This window comes from Lampetra planeri, chromosome 31 (assembly GCF_965212315.1).
Source record: "Lampetra planeri chromosome 31, kcLamPlan1.2.h2, whole genome shotgun sequence".
Lineage (NCBI taxonomy): Eukaryota > Metazoa > Chordata > Hyperoartia > Petromyzontiformes > Petromyzontidae > Lampetra > Lampetra planeri.
The window spans coordinates 5,424,540-5,447,682 of record NC_136137.1 but is presented as its reverse complement, the minus strand read 5'-3'; the positions used below and the strand labels follow the sequence as shown (position 1 = coordinate 5,447,682).

General features: G+C 49.6%; 1 protein-coding gene and 1 long non-coding RNA gene across 2 annotated transcripts in view; one reads left to right on the top strand and one right to left on the bottom strand.

Annotated features, from left to right (window-relative positions):
• Positions 1-23,143, bottom strand: part of LOC144729134 (uncharacterized) — a 350,979-nt gene that overhangs the window by 202,250 nt on the left and 125,586 nt on the right. The window lies entirely within an intron of this gene.
• Positions 5,546-23,143, top strand: part of LOC144729133 (cyclic AMP-responsive element-binding protein 5-like) — a 125,976-nt gene continuing 108,378 nt past the window's right edge. The window contains exon 1 of the mRNA XM_078609091.1: positions 5,546-6,055. The gene's annotated coding sequence lies outside the window, so the exon portion shown is untranslated. The remainder of the gene's footprint in view (positions 6,056-23,143) is intronic.

The window sequence follows — 23,143 nt, the reverse complement described above, 5'->3', positions numbered from 1 at the left end:
TCGATTTCCCGGCGCGGCAGTTAAACACCAACAGGCGGCCACTTCCCGAAATCCATCTTGGCCTCCGCTGTCCACCCGGCAGGATTGCACATCGAGCAGCAGCTGCATGCAACTTAGAGATCGTTCCACTGGCGTCGTCTCGCGCGAGCAATTTTGTTGACGAAATATTGAAGTCCGCGTACACGTAAAGCCCCGATTGCCAGCACAGTCGAGTGCTGTGCATTGCTAGCAATCCGGAGAATTTGATCGTCGATCAGCAGACAGCCGGTGGGGGAAAGCGTGGGTAAGTCCCACCTCTTCCCAAGACGTCTGCTCATTGACGAAATATTGAAGGCCGCGTACACGTAACGCCCCTATTGCCAACACAGTCGAGTGCTGTGCATTGCTAGCAATCCGGAGAATGTGGTCGTCGATCAGCAGACAGCCGGTGGGGGAAAGCGTGGGTAAGTCCCACCTCTTCCCAAGACGTCTGCTCACCGGGGAAGAGTAACGTCTCGCCAGCGCGTGGCGCCGCGATGACGAGATGCGAATAATAATTCAGATTTAGAATGGGCATTCCATTCTAGGATGAAAATCGGGAAACAAATACGGAACCAGGGCAACCAACCAAAACTAATAGCGAAGACCAATTTAAAGAGATGGGTTTTCAAAGCAGACTTGTACCTATATCTCCCGAACCCGATTGCCTGATTTCAAGTGGCAAGGCCCTCCATAGCTTGGGTGCCACGAAGCGCCAGACCTGGGAGCGGTTGGATATCAGAAGATCCGAAGGACCTACCTCGCCGGGTATGCAGGAGGTCGTGGGTTAGATCTCGACCCTGACGCCTGTTGTACATTTGGAGTTTGCGTGTCTCTCTCTTTCTCTCTCACTCTGCCTGTGGTCCCGCGGATTTTGATCCGATCCCTCCTGGTTTGTGGTTGCCACGGTGTTTTCTTTTTTTGTTCCCCCAAAGTGTTTAAAGCCCGCAAACAAAATAATCTACAGACCGTTTTGTCAATCCACTGTTGGATCAAATAATGTTTACACCGCTTCGCTCCGTGGCGAAGTAGGGAGGGGGAGGGTTTGCGGGGTGGGGGCGGGGGGGGGGTGTCGTTTGACCATACTTCACCACGCCGGGGTCGGCGTGCGTGTGTGGTTGGTTGGTAAAGTTGAGTGGGGGAAGCCAGGGACCGGTCGGTTCAAAGATGTAACTCGCCGCCGGTCGGAGTGCGGGTTGATGAAGTCGTGCTCTGTCTCCGACAGCGCCGCTACAGGTGGATTCTAGCCCCCCCATCCTCCCCCCCAACTACACCCTCCCACCCTTCTTATTCCCCCCACCTCCCCCGCCCCCCTTCACCGAGCGAAGTTTGAATGAAATGTCAAGAGGAGTGTGCCCGCTAAGGTGGCAACGCCTCTCGCTCCCACTCCCCCGCACCCCTCCCTCCCTCCCTCCCTCCCTCCCTCCCTCCCTCCCCTCCCCCTCTCCCCCCCTCCCCCTCCCTCCCCTCCCCCTCCCCTCCCCCTCCCTCCCCCTCCCCTCCCCCTCCCTCCCATCCCCCCGACTGCACAGTCCCCACCCCCACCCGCCCTCCCGCCCGTGTCTGCTCCGCGCACTGACTCATTCAAACAAGACAAAGGTCCCCCGTATAGCCTTCAACAGAATGTTTGGGGGGTGGGGGGCAAGTGCTGCTAGCGAGGACCTATTGATTGAGGGCCGACGCGGCGCATCCACGGGGGGAGGGGGGGGCAGCACCACGTCCGACCGCTTTTGTCTTCTCGGCTGCTGATGCTAACCGCGCACGGAGCCGGGCTCTTACCGAACGGATGGATCAATATATGCGTCACAGTTATTGGTCAAGAGCGGGAATCGAACTCGGGTCACCCGGACCACGACACTGACTCCCTCACAACAACAGCCGTCATTGGCCAGCAAGTGGCGCTGATGGCACCGTAGCACTTGTGCCAGGCTAGGTGCACTTTGAGGCTCGCTGACAGGAGGTCACGGGACAGTCCCCATGTGGTATGGTTTGACTTTTGTGACTGGCATTTGCACCAGCCGTGTTTCCACACTGTGTTCGCTTGCTGCGTTTCATCGTTGTTGTGAGCGTCGCTCCTCTGCCGGTCCGATGTTGGAGGGCGACTGCCTCCACCTTCCCAGCAGCGTCCGTCACGAGCCTCCTCCACAGAGGCCGATCTTGACACCGCTGGTGCCGGTTATCGGCAAGTCTGCTCAGCTCCACGTCCTCCTGTAGCGCCACAGCGCGTGGATGTATAGTGTTTGTTAATTTGTTTGCTGAAGACTTTGTGTTTTTCGTATCGGAATCGCATCCAGTGCTGTTGCTGCTGGCGGCAATAAAAGTTGTTCAAAAGTCAAAAGTCTGTACCACGTCACTCCATCTCTTCTCTAGCCCGTGCCGCGCCCGTTTAGCCCCCATCTATCCGGCCAAACAGAATCTACTTGGGCATGCGGTAGCTGGGCATACGGGCTACATGACCCAGCCAACGGAGCCTCGCTTTGCCGGAGGAGCTCACTGACGGCACTGTGTCCGAATCTTTTAATGATGTGTAGGCCCCTCACACAATCCAGCCTGGTTAAATTTAGGATGGATCGTAGGCAGGTCAGCATGAATGTTTCAAACTGGCACAGATGTCCCCTTGGATAGGTTAACGTTTTACAAGCATAGCGAAGGGAGGGCATGATTGTGGTCGAGAAGACCTGAAGCTTCGTGCGGAGCAACATGCCACGTAGCTTCCACACAGCGTTGTGCAGCAGATGAAAATATATTTGCCGCTCAACTGATTCTAAGAAGATGTTTGCTTCCAAGCCAGAGCTGGTCATAAACACACTGCCCAGTGATGAGAACGCTCCCACCTTCTCCACAACTAGCCCCATCACTCAGGGAGAGTTGAAGGGGTGGAGTGTTTGATAACAGAAAATATCTAGGCATGTGCTTTGTTTTGGTGGGGCTGATGGTAGGGGACCATCTCATCGTGGCACGCGTCAAGTCCAGCAGCAGAATCTCCAATTCCTTCTCAGAGTGGACAGCAATTACCGATCATCAGCACACACAACACGGTTGACCAAAAGGGAGCCAACCCTTGACCGCACCCGGACATCAATATCTGTACCAGATGGAAATTCCTCAGGTACAGACATGGAAAGGTTCCCGTCCTAAATGGTCGACAAATATGTTAAATGATGTAGGAGCCAAAGGACATCCCTGTCGCACCCCAAGGTGAACAGGGAATGGCTCTGATTTATGGCCACGCAGATGTTTTCGGGCCTGCCCATCATCATGCAGGCCCTGAATGATTGTGAGCAGAGGGTCAGGGACCCCCAACAACCCAGATCCCTGGCCTATTGATGGTATCATAGCCACCTGACCAGGTCAATAAAGCAGAGACGTTATAGGTCCTGTTGAAATTCCCGACACCTCTGCTGTAGCGGACGAGAACAGATGATGGCGTCTGCTGGACTGACCCGGCCTGAAACCACATTGGGGCTCCGCAAGCCTTTCCGTAAGGCTTGGCTGGCAATAATCCTTGCCAGGACCTTTCCCGGCACACTCATTTACACTTCACACACACGCACGTCTGCCTACTCATCCGAGCTCCCACACGTGTTTGCGTGGGTTGTGTGCACCAAAATAGTTTCGCGCTATTAGCACTTGCCCCAACCAAACTGCGAAGGCTACACAGGGGACCTTTGTCTTTTGCTTTGCCGGCTTGCGTATGTGACGGACACGTGTATGTAATATACTGTACGTGGAATATAGGTACACATACAGTACAATATATACAAAGACGTTTCCCCGTATAGCCTTAACAGACTGTAGGGGCAAGTGCTGTTAGCGAGCACCTATGAAGGCCGGCACGGCACGCGAGGGGGTGCGTGGCCAGCATCACGCCCGACCGCCTTTGTCTCCCCAGTGGCGATGTTTTACACATTACACCGGGTACTCATTTGAGGCCGAGTCGACCTAGGGGGGAAGGCCGCCAAGGATCGGTTCAGACATTCGTCCACCAGTGTTGGCCGTGAGCCGGAATCGAACTCGGGTGGCCGTGTTCGCAGCGCTGTGTAATAACCACTCCACTCCACCACCGCACACAATGCCCACACACACTCACACACACCCAAACCAACTTCGCCGGTTCGTAAATTCAGTGGGCAGGTGGAAATGATTTTGAAACTGGGTATGCAAGTAGCCGATGGTCAGAATAAAGTATTTCTCTGCCGCACAGATTTTGGGGGCTCACGTGTCTGTGAATAATTTTGCACACGCACCCACACACACTCTCTTTACACACACACATTATGAGCACCCAGTGAACACTTACCAACACACTGACACACGCACAGCGTTATACTGTATACACACACACGCATACATAATATATCCACATCGAGCGGGTACACCGATACAATGACACCCACCCACGTACCCTTGCTATATACACACACACACCATATACATTGACTGCACACTTGAGAAACTCATACACATACACTATTTTACAGAGGTGTGGACTCGAGTCATGTGACTTGGACTCGAGTCAGACTCGAGTCATGAATTTGATGACTTGCGACTCGACTTGGACTTGCATAACAATGACTTTGTCCCACCTCTGCTATTTTATATACCCAATAAAACTTCCCAACAAAACTAATACACACCCACCCACACCCATCACTCGCGTACACACGATGTTATACTGTACTGTCAATAACAATAATTATAAACACATTCAAGTGACACACACACGCACTCTTTACACACACACACAAAAACAAATATCTCCCGTGTAGCCTTTACAGACTGTTGGGGCAAGTGCTGTTGGCGAGCACCTATGAAGGCCGGCACGGCACACGAGGGGGTGAGTGGCCAACACCACGCCCGGCCGCCTTTGTCTCCCCAGTGGCGATGTTTACACATCGCACCAGGTACTCATTTGAGGCTGAGTCGACCGAGCAGAGGCCCAGGACCGGTTCAGATAATCGTCACTGGTGTTGGCCGGGTTTGTAGAGCAGGGCTTTGACCGCTACACTACCGCACCCCCACACAGCCACACTGACACAGACACACAGCCACACGCACACACAACCACACCGACACACACACAGCCACACTATGACACACACACTCACACACACAACCACACTGACACGCACACACAGCCACACTATGACACTCGCACACACAGCCACACTGTGACACACACACTCACACACACAGCCACACTCCGACACACACACAGCCACACTACGACACACACTCACACACACAGCCAAACTATGACACTCACACACAGCCACACTACGACACGCACTCACACGCGCAGAAGCAACTGAGCCAGAAAGAGCACCACACCACACACGCGCCTGTGTGGTGCTGCGCACGGGTGCAGAGAGCGAACGAACGCGAGAGAGAGTGAGAGAGGCAAAACGAAAGAGAGAGAGGGGGGGGGCAGGGGAGAGGGGGAGGGAGTGGAGAGAGGGGGGGGAGAGGGCTAATCTGCAGTTGAAGCAAAGCCTTATGGGATTACATCAGCCTCTTGTTCCACAGCCAGTAAGGAAGGATGTGAGAGGGAGGGATTGTTTAAGTGATGTTTTTCACTGCTTAACTTTTTTTTAATTCCACCACCTCCCCCCCCCATCCCTGCCGACCGGCACACAGAGTTTGTAGGCGGAAGGTCTCTGTCTGCTGCTCTCTCAGTCTTGCCATCACCACCATCACCATTAGCAGCAGCAGCAGCGGCGGCAATAGCTTACACACACAGTGGGGTTAGGGAGGGGGTGGTCGTGAAACAGTTTAAAGTATATGGTGTTTAAAAAAAAGCAAAGGCATATTCCAAGTAGGAGGACATCAAACTGTGGTGGACTGCATCGGTGGTTTCATGTTGGCTACAAAGTTGTGGGATCAAATTGTTGTTGTCGTTGTTTGCTGCGTGTGTTGTTTTAACTACGAGATCGTATATACAACAACAACAACCAAAACAAACACCACCCCCCCTCCCCCCATCGCGAGAAGAAGACGTGACTTGTCAAGTTATTAGAAGATTCTCCACCAAACTAAGGTGAGTTCGACCCGTGCGGGGTTTTTTTAAATGTCTTTTTGATGCGATGATGGTTGTTGCGTGGTTTGTGTGGTTGTCATCTCGCTTAACAGCAACTTTGCACCAACAAGTGAGATGCACGTGTAATATATTTACGTGTATTTTTGAAAACCTTTAAATATTACAACTGCATTGTTGGAACGCTGATCATAGCGGGTGTTCGTTGACTAGAGATCACCGCTTGTTGTGATCACTTCTCAAAGACCGATAAGAGATTCTCTCTCTCACCCGCCACCGATTGAAGATTGTTTATCAGCCTTACAGACTCACCGGTGCTGTTATCTTTTAAGCGTAGTAACAGTTTGCACGCGTTTAAAGCCGGCTGTTGGTTTACACAGACGCGTGCACTTGATGCAAAATTTTGACAATCCATAACTAATGTCGAATTTTGTAACGAAATCAAAAGTTGTAGGCGATTGTGTCTGGACCTGTCGTGTAAAATTCCACACGTTAATCTTCGTCGTCAGCCAGTGTCTATTCACTGCTGGACGAATAAGGGCTTTCCTCCGCACGTGACGAATGCATACATGATAAATGCCATCATGACCTTTTTATAAACTGCGACACTTTAAAAAGTCGGGAAACTTGTCCTGCAGGAAAATCAGCCGTGTCTATATCGCGCGCGCGTGTGTGTGTGTGCGCGCGCAGATACATACACACACACACAAGGTGTAGTTTGGAAAGTTTGTCGAGTGCGACGTCTGTAGGCACGCAGAGAAAATACCGTGTTCAGATTGTATAATTCCACCTCCGACACGTACATTATTTAAGCAAATAAGGCCATTTACGTAAGGATAAGCTGTTGGAAGAAAAATAAACCTGTCATTCGGGTTATGACTTTTTTTTTAATCGCGTACAGTACAAGCAGTCGGATAGAAGGAGCAACTTGCGCCTGCCATAAGGAATGTGGAATTTCCACCTCCCTGGCTCGTGGAGATGAACGCAGTGTCTCACTTCCACAGCGTGGAGACACCTTTTAATCGCATATTTTCGCAACGTTTTGACTCCCCTTTCCACAAGTCCCAGATGGTTGAGCGAGTCATGCCTGTGTGATACGTTATTGCGATTTAACATACAAGAAGACACTTCTCCCTGGGGACTTATAAATGCACTTATAGAAATAACAAAACGAGACTATCCTAAACCGTGACATTTATCACGCAGCACTCGTATTTGGGAATGGGAGCGGTGGTGGTATTGCGGTGGTGGCATTACGGTGAGCGCACTTGCCCTGTGAATAATGTGGCGGCCTGAGTTCGATACCTGGCCACGACTAACATCAGTGGGTGATCTTCTTGGGTCTTTCGGTAAAGTCACGTAGAAGGGAAATAATAAAGTAATAAAAATACAACATAATAAAATAATTCTCACGACGTTTCGGCCACAACGCAAGCAGCCGTCCTCAGGTGAAGAACAGGTCTGTCGGAAAAAAGTTTTTTTCCGACAGACCTGTTCTTGATAAATGCCATGTATCGAACTCAGGTTTTTTCCGACAGACCTGTTCTTCACCTGAGGACGGCTGCTTGCGTTGTGGCCGAAACGTCGTGAGAATTATTTTATTATGTTTTATTTGTATTATTTTATTATTTCCCTTCTACGTGACTTTACCGAAATAACCAATAAGATGAATCCCTGCAGTCACGAAAGCTTTAAATCGAAATTTAAATCAGTGGGTGAGTGACATCTGGATCGGCCCTTCACCAACCCCGCTCTGACAGGCGTGGGGAAGTATGGTCAAACAACCGTCGTGATTGATACAGTTTCGGGGCTAGGGCTTTACATTAAACCAGGATTTGCAATGCATCTCTAAACGTTTCGTCAAATTAACGTAAGACTTCAAACCATTTAAAATACTTAAAAAATATATAGTCCTCCATACAAACGTTGAGTTCTGTGTGTGTGTGCGCGTCATTATACATCCTTGTATTCTCTCATTCTGTTTGAATATTTATTTTAAACCGTGGGGGCGGGCGGGGGGGGGTGTCACATTATTTTGGCTAAAACTGATAGCTGTGGGGCGGCCACGAAACACTTTAATACGCTTACACTAATAGCTGCTTTCTTTGTTGATTTTAAAAGATGCCAGGGGGTGGCCCCCCAAGGCTGCGAAGTTCCGTCTCGTTGCTACCACTCGTTGCGTGTTTCTGATCGTGTGATAAAGTGTTGCAGTGTTGCACTGAAGCCTGGTAAATCCACTGCTGGATGAGCCGTGTCCGTTGTTGGCGCCTGGTGGTTTATTCGACCATAATTCACCACTCTGGTCACTGTTGGTTTGGTGAAGTTGGGCGTGGAGGCGGGGGGGTTATCCTTCTGATTTAGACGTCACTCTTAGCCAATTTATGTTAGCCGTGGCCTGGCATCGAACTCAGGTTTCCGGGTTCTTAGCGCCCTGCGGCGTAATGCCGCTTGCATCCAAACACGCAGATACAGTACAGCGTTGGTCATTTGCATATTCATCATTCTTATGTAAACAGAATACGGTGTCAAACTTTATTAGGTAATAAGAAAATCATCTCGTGAGAATGGTGAGAATGGTGAGAATTCATGGGTTCCAATCCAAACATTCTGATCATTGCTGAGACCAACTCGCAGTCCGGGTCGGTTGACTCCGCCTGTCACCGCACTGCGGAGGATGGGGGGGATAAAACAAGTACCACACTTTTGGAAATCAGCCGTATCGTGTGGACGGAGTACTCGCTCGGTCCTGCCCCACCGGTATAGCTATATCAAGTGTGAAGTCGGTGCACAGGGCACGAGGCTATGAAGACGTTGGGGGGGGGGGGGGGGGTGAGGGGGGCAATTTCCAAACTAAAAACGTGTTTTTATTTGGCTAGGTAAGGCCCCCTACTGAGCTATATAGCTCATTTTTCAGAAGCGACCTGGCCAACACAAACAATAGCCCAACTAGAAGTGGCTTATCGTGTGGAAATGTATAGCAGACAAATACTCTAAACGCATGTTTCTAAATGTGAAGGGAAAAAACCCGGAGGACCAGAAGGAGAGAGACATGCCAACTCCAAATATACAGCAGGTGTCGGAGTCCGGATCGAACCCACGACCTCCTGTATACCAGGCGAGGTAGTTAACATCTCGCCACCACGGCGCCTTGGTACAAGGAATTTTATTCATTGCACCAGGACCCATGCCATCCGTGCTACTGCGCCCACTGTCCTTGCCATAGGGATGTGGAATTTTCACCACTGAAGCAGGGCTTGAGGTCGTAGGGTGGTAAACCGCTCCCAGGCGAGTGGGGAAACCACTTTGGTGTGTATTATTGGTTCTTTCGGTAAAGTCACGTAGAAGGGAAATAATAAAATAATAAAAATTAAACATCATATAATAAAATTCTCACGACGTTTCGGCCAGCTGTCGGAAAGACAGCTCTGTTTATTCACCTGAGGACGGCTGCTTGCGTTGTGGCCGAAACGTCGTGGCAATTTTATTTTATGTTTTATTTGTATTATTTTATTATTTCTCTTTAAATCACTTTGGCGTGGTTTTTCGAAATGAGAAGACGCTGCACAATACATTTATCAGGGTCTCAACATCTCTGCAAACTGCAGGAGGCGCAGATGCCCCCCCCCCCTCTTAAATCAACTTCTGGATGATGACCTCACCACGTAGTTGTCGGTCACGGGGGTTGTTTGACCATACTTCACCACGCTGGTCGGTGCGGGTTGGCGAAGGGCTCGGATGCGCAGCTCCGGTTCAGATACCAACCCGGCCATCGATGTGAGTGATGGTCGGGTCGTCGGGTTCGTAGCACGATGCGCTAACCGCTGCGCCACCGCTCCACCATGCCACCTTTGTAATCCCAAGAACAAACTCAGACTCAATGTCAAAGTCGTTTTCAGTCTAGCAAGCGTGGGCTGCTGCTCATCTCTTCCGTTTACAGCACTGAGCCAGTGTTGTTAATTCCACATCCATACGAGGGACTGTTGAGTTTTCCCACAAAGTGGTACTAGTTTTATCGACCCCGAAGGAATGATGAGCTGATATGACCCAAAATTTGTATTTTAAACCTTAAAATTGACAAATCATGGACTATGAACCCCTGTGCCACTTGATCAGATAGTTGTGATAATGTGCTTTGAAGAAGTTGCTGCTGTCTGCAATATTATGTTCGATATTATACATTTCCTTTTTCAGAATCAGAACATTAATTTATACTGGAGGAATCCGATGAGCTATGAAGCTCTTTTTTCCACAAAATGTCCAGTCGGGGCGTCTCAGAACATTACAGCAACAAACAGTTAATAGGAAAGTTAAACCAATGTCTTGAAAATAATACACAAATACAACTAAACAATGTTTTTTTTTTATCTCACCAGGTAAAGCCCCCTGAGCTATTAACTAATTATTCAGAAGCAACTCGGCCACAAATAATAGCTCAACAAAGTGGCTTATGACGTCGACATTTATAGCAGCCAAATCATCAAAATAATCTCGACAGCATTTTTCTAAATAAGAATGTGCTGATTTTTATTTTTTGGATGGTAGTGACAGATACAGTACGTTAAGTGTTTGGAAAGGCATTACAATAAAAAAAATTCAGATACATAGGAAATACCTGGTGTCATTTCTAACAGGGACCGCGTGTGATGTAGTCGCTAGTGCAATACGTTACAAACCTGCCCACTCGAGTTCAGTTTCCTGCCATGGCTGAACACGAGTGGCCATCGATATCCGAATCGATTTACCAACCCCGCACTTAACCGGGGTGGTGAAGTATGGTCATATAAGCCCCGTGACAAGGTGTAGAGGTGTGTGTGTGGGGTCTTCATACGGCAGTGCAATGAGAAAGGGGGGAGGGCAGTTAATCAATTCAGTCGTACGACGCGCTCGCAGTTGACAATTGTGTAACTTTGGAGGCTGTGTAAGGGGCCGTCCATAAATGACGTCACGCACCTGGGGGGGGGGGTCAGACATTTGTGACGATGTGTGACGAGGGGCGGGGGGTTGAGAAACGTGACGTCACATCAAATTGCGCAACTTTAAATACATATAGACGACACGTTCTACTTAATTAAATAGACTTTTTAATAAATGTTTTCTCCAACATCAGAGTGCAGCGCCACATAAAATACGCACTACAATGACAATAGTTTAAAGCGATTTGAAGCATGTTTTATATTTTTTTCGGGGGGCAGAGCTTTGTGACGTCATATTTGAGGGGGGGGGGGGTCTGACTTTTTGTGACGCCGTGTGACGATGGGGGGGGGGGGTAGTCAAAAATCGTCCAAAATCGCGTCACGTCATTTTTGGACGGCGCCTAAGGTGTTGCCCGTTGTAGTGAGTTGAGTTTGTGCGTGGGTTGATTGTCATGAGCCGTTGAAACCAGGCTACCCGGGGATATTATGAAGGCAGACTTCAAGTCGGTATCCGAGAGATAATGAGAAGGTTAGGGGCCGTCCATAAATGACGTCACGCACCTATGGGCGGGGGTGGGTGAGACATTTGTGACGATGTGTGGCGAGGGGGGGGGGGGGTTGAGAAATGTGACGGCACATCAAAATGCAAAACTTTAAATAAATGTAGACAACACGTTCTACTTAATTAAATATACTTTTTCATAAATGTTTTCTCCTACAACTTCAGAGTGCAGCGCCAAATTAAATACGCACTCCAACGACAATAGTTTAAGGCGATTTTAAGCATGTTTTATATATTTTTTGGGGGGGAGCAGAGATTTGTTGACGTCATATTTGAAGGCCGGCACGGCACACGAGAGGGTGGGTGGCCAGCACCACGCCCGACCGCCTTTGTCTCCCCAGTGGCGATGTTTACACACGGCACCAGGTACTCATTTGAGGCCCAGTCGACCTAGGGGAGGTCCCATGACCCGTTCTGATAACCGTCACCGGTGTTTGCCGTGAGCGGAAATCGAAACCCGTGCTAACCGCTAACACTGCCCCCCCCCCCGCACACACACAAGCGAAAATCTGTTGGTGCAAAGCACGGAGCGTCGCCCCCCCCTCCCTCCCTTCGTGTGCGTGGTGGGGTTTCTCCGCTGGTCTCCAGTTCCCTGCCACACGGAGCGAATCATTCGCTCGCGGTCTTGGCCAAGCGTTCGCAATGTTAGCAGCAGCGGCCAGAGGTCGCAAACGGGTTTTGATTCCTTACCCGTACCCGGCCGCACCAGGGTACCCGTTCCCTCCCCGTACCCGTACCCTACCCGAAATGAGTGACAAACGGTTACTCACCAGTGACTCACGGCCTACCCGTACTCGTACCCGGCCGCACCAGGGTCGCAAACGGGTACCCGTACCTGGCCGGGTACGGGTAGCCGGGTATCGGGTAGGGTACGGATATCGGGTACCCGGTTGCGACCTCTGGCAGCGGCGGCAGCAGCAGGGAGCCTCTTCCTGACAACACAGCATCTCGAGAGACTCTGTGAAGGCTCTCGCTCTCTCGCTGAATTGGGGGATAATTTGTCCCGCACTTCCGAATATCACGGTTGGATACGTGAGTTGCGAACGAAGTTCAATACATATGATGACTACGTGGACAACGAACCCCTCGTGTAGCCTGTAACAGACTGTTGGGGCAAGTGTTGTTAGCGAGCACCTATGAAGGCCGGCACTGCTCACGAGGGGGTGGGTGGCCAACACCACGCCCGGCCGCCTTTGTCTCCCCAGTGGTGATGTTTTACACGCTACACCAGGTACTCATTTGAGGCTGAGTCGACCTAGGGGAGGACCGATTCAGATAATCTTCACTGGTGTTGGCTGTGAGCGGGAATGCATAAGTATCCAGGCACATGTGTATTTCTTTTACAACAAAAAAAGTTTGATATTTTAAGAAAATGCAACGTGACCCATGCAGAAACACGTGAGAGAGCTGGTTGCTTATCTTTGCAAGCAGCTCTTATCCAGTGATTGAAATTCCACGTTCATGTCGGGTCGATCCATTGTAAAACCGCAGTTGATGTCTCACAGAGTGGTACACTATTTTTAAATCCTTTATATTAAGTTCACTTGCTTGCTTGCTTGCGCGCTTACGACCGTGCAAATCTTTCGGTCGTTTTTAAACCCACTTCCCGTGATCCAATTGAGTTGACATTTTGCACACAGACTCGTTGTGCGTGACAATTTATTTTCCTGAAAATTTTTTTCCAAAATGTTCCACTTTTTAGGAATTTTTTTTTTCATATTTAATTTTAAATACCAATGTGATAAAAATGAAACTCTTACTCAAGAAAAACAGAAATGAATAATAAAATAAAACCGATGCCACGCATATAAAGGATTTATAGTGAAAAACTTTGTTTTTACGGGTTAATTTTTATTGGCCCAAGAAGGGATGATGCGGCTGACTGGAATTCATGCAAGAGTGTCCATGAAGTTCGATTTAAAGCTTTCGTGACTGCAGGGATTCATCTTCTTGGTTCTGTCGGTAAAGTCACGTAAAGGGAAGTAATAAAATAATAAAAATAAAACATCATAAAATAATTCTCACGACGTTTCGGCCAGCGTCTGAATGTTCAGACGCTGTCGCCTCGACAGACCTGGTTTTCACCTGAGGACGGCTGCTTGCGTTGTGGCCGAAACGTAGTGAGAATTATTTTATTAAGTTTTATTTTTATTATTTTATTACTTCCCTTCTACGTGACTTTACCGAAAGAACCACGAAGATGAGTGTCTATGAAGTTCGAGAATTTCTGTTGAAATGTAACAGTTTCAGTCCTTTCAGTCTGATCAATGTATTCCCTACAGGCTTGGTTATGCGCACTCGCACACGCACGTTGTATAAACTCGCATATTAATACACATACACGCACGTGGAATCATATACAGTTCATACATATAGCATATGCTTAAATGCGCAAAACATGCATATACTTTTACACATATGCTCTTACACGTACAAATTTTCCCCGTATAGCCTGAACAGACTGTTGGGGTAAGTGGTGTTAGCAAGCGCCTATGAAGGCCAGCACAGCACTCGAGGGGGGTGGGTAGCCAACACCACTCCTGGCCGCCTTTGTCTACCTAGTGGCAATGTTTTACACATCAAATTAGGTACCCATTTGATTGAGGTTGAATCGACCTAGGGGAGACCAAGGACCGGTTCAGATATTCATCACCGCTGTTGGCCAGTGAGCGGGAATCGAACTCGGGTCGCCGGGTTCATAGCGCAGTGTGCTAACCGCTGCACTACCGCTCCCCACATACACACATACACACACACATGCTCGTACACAGTTACATACATTTTCACAGTATGGACAAACAGACGCTGCTTTATACGCCTAGATGAATCATACAGCAGCACTACCGTGGATTTTCAGTGGTAATTTTTTTTTCACAACCGTGATATTTAATACTTACTAATGTGTTTTTTTTTATTAACTCATGATGGGGTCTGTTAGCAAATGCAACAATTATTTTTGTGAGTAAAAAAACCGATTAATCAATTTAGATATTGAAAACTAACTTGCGTGAATATATTTACATGAATATGTTTTTTTCTAGATGCGTGCTTTGAATTTCATTGGGAGAAAGCAACAGGAATACATGGATTAGATAATGTATGCAGGTTATAGGCACCAGTAAAAAAACGACTTTTTCATTTTTATGTTAACATGTAAGTCCCACTGAGCTATTAATATTTTTTTAGAAGCGACGTTGGCCACAAATGATGGCTCAACGAAGTGGCTCATCATATCGGCATTTTTAGCAAACAAATACTCTCAACGCATATTTCTAAATGTGGGAGGAAAAACCGGAGGACCCGGACAAAAATCCACGTGATCACGGAGGGGAGAGGCACGCAAACTCCAAATATACAGCAGGCGTCCGGGTCGGGATCGAACCCACGACCTCCTGAATACGAAGTGAGTCGGTTAACATCTGGCCACCAAAATTTGAGGCGAGTGGGCCTTGGGCAGGAGACGTCACGGCTTGAAGGCGACGATGGCCGGTGGTCGAGACTAACCGCGGAGTGGCAGCCCAAGGACTGGAACGTCCGGGAGAGAGCATGGAGATGGAGCGATGAAATCAGCCTCGTGATTGTGTTCCAAATGGATTGTTGCATCGCAGGAGGCAGATGAAATGGAGCTGAGCAGCTGGAAATAAATAGAATCAGTTTACTCTGCATGGATGGCGACAGTTTTGGGAGGCCTTCATCCAGCAGTGGCTAGATCATGGCAAAATATTATGATGCTTAACCGGGCGGGGTGGTTGGTTAAACAGCTGTAAGGTTGTTCGTCCCAACCCTGGTTGTGGTGGGGTGTTTACTCGGCCTATCATCCCCGCTCGGTCACTAAAGTCGGTAACACATTGTAAGCGGCGTTCACAAGCGGTCGCCATCTGGGAATGTGGAATCTTCACACCGGCTCAAGGCCGCCAACGGGAGACTGGGAGCCACCACTTTGGTTATTTGGGGAACGAAGCTCTCTTTGGCTTGACTGAACTTGTCCGGGTGCTGCTGCTGCTGCTGCTGCGACTGCTGATGATTGCTGCTACTCATTAACAAGGGGGTGTTGTCTTTCGTGGCGTACCGGCGGCAGTTGATTCAACCGCTCATTTAACATTCGGAGGCGTTTATTGGGAGCTGTCGTCATTTGAAAAATAATAACGACGACGAAAAAAATCGCACGACGTGCGCTGCTTTTTTTTGTTCGAGAGAATTTGGGGGGGTAAACTAGGGTGGAGGAGTAGGCCAAAGTAGCCACTTAGAGAGAGGCTCTCTCGAGGCCCCCTCTCCCCAGTGGAGGCCCTTTGGCCAGCAGTGGCGTGAAGAAAGCATTGCATGGCTGTTACCTTCATATGGCTGTTACCTCGACGGCTGTTACCTTCATATGGCCGTTACCTTTAGCTTCATATACCTTTTTTGGCAAAGCAGCGACCTACACGCAGTCCCTGTGACAACGAGTCTGGAGCTAAGCACTACTTTTAGGATCCTTTTTCGTCTTCTTGCGTACTGGCGAGGTGAAGTTTCGCAACAGTGTACGTGCGTAGCGAGCTTATTAAGCCATTTGATGGCCGCTGTGGGGGCTTTGGAGAAGTGAGCTGACCTCACGGATTCGAATTGTGTGGGAGTTGTTCTCTCGTTGGGTGTAGCTGGGGCGCCACGGTGGCGAGATGTTAACTCCCGCGCCTGGTATGCAGGTGGTCGTGGGTTCGGTCCCGTCCCTGACGCCTGCTGTATATTTGGAGTTTGCATGTTCTCTCTCTCTCTCCCAAGGTAAGGCCCACTGAGCTGTATAGCTCTTTTTCAGAAGGGTACCTGGCCACAAATGATAGCCCAACTTAGTGGCTTATCGTGTGGACATTCATAGCAGCCAAATATTCTAAACGCGTGTTTCTAAATGTGGAGGGAAAAACCGGAGGACTCGGAAAAAAATCCATGCGACCACAGGGAGAGAGAGACACGCAAATTCCAAATATACAGCAGGTGTCGGGGTATGGATCGAACCCACGACCTCCTGTATACCAGGCGAGGTGGTTAACATCTCGCTACCGCGGCACCGCGTTGTAATTGGCGTTAACGCACAACGGAGTGCACGTGCGTCATTTAAATCGTTTTTTGTGGCTTCGATGAAAAAATTATTATCCCCGGCTAAACGAGCGCACGTCCAGGCGCGTTTTAAAACTTGCCAAGTCCCAATTAACTCCGGATTTTTGAGTGAAACGCCCGCCGCAAAGCTGCGTCGGACGGCGGCTACGCGAAAGCGGGTAGGCATTAAAAACTCTTAAACATCTTCACGTTATTCTTTCTTGGTGGTTTACGCCTCGGCAATGTGTCGGTGTTTTGTGGCGCACCAGACTGCCACCTGGGGTTGCTCGCCAAACGATTCGGCTGCGAGCTTTGTTGGGGGTCTCGTCGTGTGCGCTTTCATCCGTCAGCGAAAAATTAACAAATGATCAGAAAACTTGAAGAGGGGTCGGGGCGTGGGGGGATAACAAAAAATGGATCCCCCCCCTCCCCGCCAACCATTATTTCGATATAGTTTAACATTTTTAATTTGTTTGGCGACTCATTCTTTTTTGTTGAGAATTAACCAGCGGATGCGTGCGAGTGCCCTTTTCCTGCCGCTCCGAATCCATTATACAGTACGCCCAGGGCGGGTCTGGATGCGGTCGCGTTCCAAACGAGCGAGAATAGCGAAAGGGAGTCATTTCTCCGCAAGCAAGTGAGGGCTTGCAGAAAAAAAAAACGCCTTTGTTTTTTTTTGCCGGAGCCCGGCTATGATTAGGCGCAGGTAAATGTGTGCGTCGTGGCGGCTTTGTGGGAAGAAAATAAATAAATACTTTAATAGTCCGCGCCGGCGGCGAAATAAAAAAAAGTTTTAACGAAAATATTTCCAACGCAGAGCGGCCGTCCACGCTGTCTCCGTGCGCGTGTGTGCGTACGGGGTTGTGAGGCGAGATTGTCCGACGTTTCACTCCGCGTGCTGGGGGGCTCCTTCAGGCGCTGCACCGGTGCCGTTCCTGAAGGAGCTCCTCAGCCTCGAGGTTAACGACGGGAAAGGCTGAGAGGATCGTCGGCCGTGGAGAGATGGAGTGGTGCGATCGGTCCGTCTGCTGGCATGAACGGTCGCGTCGCAGGAGTGTGACATTTAGGCGACGGCTTGAGGGAGTCTCTTATCCAGCACGATTATGATGATACGACTTAAAGGGGAGTTATCGCTGCCGTTGGTCCGCCGCTTCGCTTTCATCGTAAATTTGCGTTGGGATCCATTGCTCGACAAGACCTACGAAACGGAAGATTGCAAACTACGGTCGAATCCAGTGGCACTAAATGGTGTCAGCCTAAAGCTCTCTGACTGCGAGTTTTCTGCTTGAATTCAGTTCCCGAAGAAGCTCTCGGTCCCTGGAGCGAAACGTCGGACATCGTGCCGAAACAACAGGCGGTTTCGCGCCGAAAATGCGTAGGGGCAAAGCTACGCAAGCAGCAGAAGCAACCGCGTAAAACAGGCGGTTGCAAAAACCACGGCGTTTTATTTGCGTGTTGTACGTATGTGAACTTCTTTCGCACCCTACGTAGTCAATCGTGCTCATCGTATGTGTGGAGGAGGGACAATGGATCAAACGCAAAAAGCAGTTGTAAAGAAACGAGTTTTTAATCTGGGTTATTTAAAAGTTCGCAGCCTCCAGTTGGCTTCCTACTATCGGAAGGAAGAGAACTACAGACCCCCACAGAGACCCACAGAGACCCACAGAGACCCACAGAGACCCACAGACCCCCACAGACCCCCACAGAGACCCACAGAGACCCGCAGAGACCCGCAGAGACCCGCAGAGACCCACGTAGACCCACAGACCCCCACAGACCCCCACAGAGACCCACAGAGACCCACAGAGACCCACAGAGACCTACAGAGACCCACAGACCCCCACAGACCCCCACAGAGACCCACAGACTCCCACAGAGACCCACAGAGACCCATATTCGTGTATGTATGTTTAACCAGTTTCGTAGCCAGTCCGTGCTTATCATAGGTGTAGGGGGGCGTACAACAAACTAAACACTAAAACATGTACTAAAGAAACTAATTTATAAGAATTCAATCGACACGATTTAGACGTGTCGCAGTGTTCAAATGCGCGTGAAAACCCACATGCGGGTGGCCCCAGTGTCTGCGTTTGCAGTCGACGCGTTACCACCGCGTAGGGCAGAGGTGGGGAACGTCCGGCCCGCGGGCCGTATGAGGCCCGCGAAATCATTTGGTGTGGCCCTGCCAAGGCAACCGCAGGAGGGACTCGAAATCCAATAAATCTAGGAGCAAACCTGGAAAAACAGTTGTGAGTAGCAACATCATCAATACCAGCTAACATCACACGCCTCACCAAAGAGAAGCGGTTCCAGCCCATCGCATTAGGGGCGAGTTAATGAAATGTTTGGCAAGTTTTTAAGTTGATAATTTTGTACGGCCCGCGAATGATGTTATAAATATCCAAATGGCCCTTGGCAGAAAAAAGGTTCCCCACCCGTGGTGTAGGGAGACAGGACGGCGATAACCGCTGGACCACGTCACACCACGTCACACCACGTCACACCTGCTGTCGGCTCGAGCGAGCGAGCGCGATATCGCGATCTCAGCAGCAGGTATGAATGCGCCGCGTTGTTTAACCGCGCGACACCTGCGTGTCTCTGTACGGTCACGCTGGGAGTGGGGGGGGGGGTCACGGTCCACGCCTGTAAGAACGCCCCGCACGGCGCGCCCAAGGCGGAGGTCACAGCAGGTCGCGTGCAATCGGGGTGACGACTCGGCGGCGAGGTTCTTTTTCCGAAGTTGTTGGATGCCCCCCCCCCTCACCCCCCCCCCCCACCATGTATTTTCGGGTTCGTGCCGCGCGTCGCTTGGCGGACGCCCGACGTTTCGCTCCCGCGGGCTGCCAGCCTTCTTCAGGAAGTGTTTTGCAGACCGGAGGAAAAATTCAAACGGCAAATCAAAAAAGAATACGTCGCCCGAGAAGGGCTGTAGGTCGAGCGCTTGGTGACGTTGCCCGTTAGGTTTGGCCATTTGTGTGTTTATGTATTTGTGGTTGATGTTAGTTGAATAAACGTGTCGAGCTAAGATGTGTGTGCATGTCTGTTCAACTTATTTCGCACCGCACGTGCGTAGCCAACCGTGCTAAAATCGGGAGGTGCGGGGGGGGGGGTGGAAAACAAACTAAAACACTACAAGCAGTTTAACAAAAAATGAGCTCCCCATCTAGATTTAATTGGCATACCAATTGGCACAAGAGATAATAAGCACCTAGCCACTCGTATCATGATGCGCATCGTAGTCCAGCCCATTTGTCAGTCCACTGCAGAACTAAGGCTTTCCCCATCTCACGTGGGTCATGGGGTTGGTGGTGGTGGGGGGGGTGCGTTTGACCATACTTCACCACGCCGGATCAGTGCGGTTTTGGCGATTAAATCACCGCACTGCTCTCCTGCGGGCCACGTTAGTTTATGTCCGGGGCAGTGTGAAGTTGGAAAGGGGGCCCCACGGCTCGGTTTTTGTAGCCACAGTCCCACACGGCAGATAGAGCAAGAGGGGAGCTTTTTTTTAACACGCTTTCTATTAACTCACTCTGTCTGTTGTCGTATCCTCAAATCTTGTAACTCAATTTTAACGCACTTCCCAATGTGGTATCGACTGCAAACTTGGTATACTTATGTCATACTGATGACAATACTACTTTCTATCGTTAAAAATAAAAATATGTATTTTTAAACGTTATTTTTTATATGTTATGTTTCGGCTTGAGTCGAATTGTCCACGGTCAACTGACGTTGCCTGTAATTGGCCACGGTCCCTTACGTTAAGGCAAGCTTCGGGGCCACTTCCTGGAGCCGTGGAGTTATTCCATTACTAGTACGGTATATATCATTAAATCGTGTTTTTTAAAAAGTTTAACAAAATATATTATTCATCTTCACTCGTGCATAAGGTGTCCACTGCGTCTTCCGTCGTTTGTGCCGATCCGGTTGCAATGCTGCCCATTGTTGTCGGGCATTATGCTCGCTGATGAGCTGTGTGTTGTGGAAGCTGGGGCAGTATCATGGTGAGCTCGCTGATGAGCCGGGTGTTGTGGAAGCTGGGGCAGTATCATGGTGGTGGTGGGCTTGCTGATGAGCTGTGTGTTGTGGAAGCTGGGTAGTATTGTGGTAGGCTCGCTGATGAGCCGGGTGTTGTGGAAGCTGGGTAGTATCGTGGTGGTGGGCTCGCTGATGAGCTGTGTGTTGTGGAAGCTGGGGCAGTATCATTCATGGTGGGCTCGCTGATGAGCCGTGTGTTGTGGAAGCTGGGTAGTATCGTGGTGGTGGGCTTGCTGATGAGCTGCGTTGTGTGAAAGCTGGGCAGTGGTAGTGGTGGTAGTGGTGGTGCAGTTTACGGAGCTTTGGAGCACCGCGCTGTATATCCGGTGCCATGATTATGTGACGGCACAGGAAGCCAACTCGACGGCGTAGATGTTGAGGTTTCTTGTGATGAGTCCACATCGCGATGTCCCATTGGGTTATGCTGCGTCGGCATTGGCGGCTCATTGCCCGCACTGGGGCGCAGTGCTAGTAGCGACAGAAAAGGCGACACGGAGGCAACGAATGGCTGGTGAGCGAGCGAGGTGAGCGCTGGGTCGTCGGTCGACCTTGACTGCGCGACTTGGCGTGAGCGTTTTAAAGCCTCACCGCTTCTCCATCGACCATCCTCTTCCTCTTCCCTCGCCGCTCCACTCCTTCCCGTCCCCTCCCCTTTCGTGATCTCTAAGTGTCCTCTATCGTTGTCGCTCAATCCCTCCCTTGGCCAGGATGAGTCCCTCCATTAGCTGCCACTCCATCGTTAGTCTCGACCATCCGCCATCAGCGTCTCTTCTAGATCTAAGCGTGCCCTGCCCAAACCCACTCGCTCTTCTCCGCCGGTCACAACGCTATCTTAAGCGTGCCCGTGTGTTCCAATCCACAATACATGTTTTTTTGGGTTAGAACGCGTAAATATAAATGTGTCGTTAAACCCGCCACCACCCGACACAGCCAATTAGTCAGGTTTGTCACGTATCCAGAACGTGCTAATTCGTTACTAGTACAGCACACCGGTGTGTTGGAGAGCAAATCCACAACATTTACAATCTCCAATCCGCGTGTTCCTCTTCCTGTCTCTCTCGGTGCAAATTGCGAACTCTTTGGCCCTTCATTGAACCATTCCCTTGGTCAACGTCGAATGCTTTACGAGTCGTCGCGAACTGACGTGGTGTCTGGTTGTGGCCATCTCCCTGCACGGCACTTACCTGGTAAAATAAAAGTTTATTTTAGTAGTTGAGGATAGGCACTGCACCATCTCATGTTGTGTTCATGTATGTTGAGCTTATTTTGCACCGTACGTAGCCAACCGGAGGTGCCGGGGGGGGGGGGGTGGCAACAACGTTAAAAACAAAAATAAGTTATGAAGAAGTATGTTTAAAAATCTGGATGTGAAACATTCCACAATGTCGGACTCAAGTTCAGGCTGCTCTGTATAGTGGTGTCACGGTCAGGCTTGGGTAGGTTGCCACGTTTGTTAAATTATTGTCTGTCTGTCCACACGTGAATGTTTGATGTTGTTCCTGGGCTACGCTGATGCTTCTTAATTTTCTTAATTGACTTATGGATAATACAAGATAGCGATGCTATCGCTCCAGCACGGAAATTTAAACTAAAACTAAATTAAACTTTTTAAATTTTACCAGGTTGAAGCCCACTGAGCTATGTAGCTCTTTTTCAAAAGCGACCTGGCCACAAATGATAGCTCAACGAAGTGGCTTATCACGTGGACATTTAGAGCAGCCAAATAATCTAAAGGCACGTTTCTAAATGTGGAGGGAAAAACCAGAGGACCAGGAGAACGATCCACGCGACCACGGGGAGAGAGAGAGACACGCAACCCAACCTCCAAATATACAGCCGTCGGGGTCGGGATCGGGATCGAACCCACGACCTCCTACCTACTAGACTTCGACATTGAATGCTTCCTCAGCAGAGTCGGCGCTCGCTTAAAGAACTGCCAGATGTTGGTAGGTAAAAAATTAAAATGAATAAAATAAAAATAAAATAAAAATCACGACGTTTCGGAGGCAACACAAGCTTCCGTCTTCAGGTGGAACCGTCACAGCACGATAGCTGTAAAGAGCTCCTCTCTGTGAGATCAGCGCCCAACGTCCATTAACGATCTTCGAGTTTCCCAACGTGGGCATTTAGGCGACGGGGGAAATCGGCGAGATGGGCGTTCGCTCGGCGGCGTCTGGGCGTGCAAGTACCGTGACCGCTCTGAGCGCCGGTGCCGCCGCTTGCTCGGCTCGATCCAGATGCTCGGGGGAGGGGGGGGGCTGAAATACGGTGATTATCGTGGCCGCGTAGTAATAATAAAATAATAATACCGATTTATCTTCTTGGTTCTTTCGGTAAAGTCACGTAGAATGGAAATAATAAAATCATAAAAATAAAACGTAATTAAATAATTCTCACGACGTTTTATTATGTTTTATTATTTTATTATTTCCATTCTACGTGCCTTTACCGAAAGAACCAAGAAGATGAATTCCTGCAGTCACGAAAGCTTTAAATCGAAATATAATACCG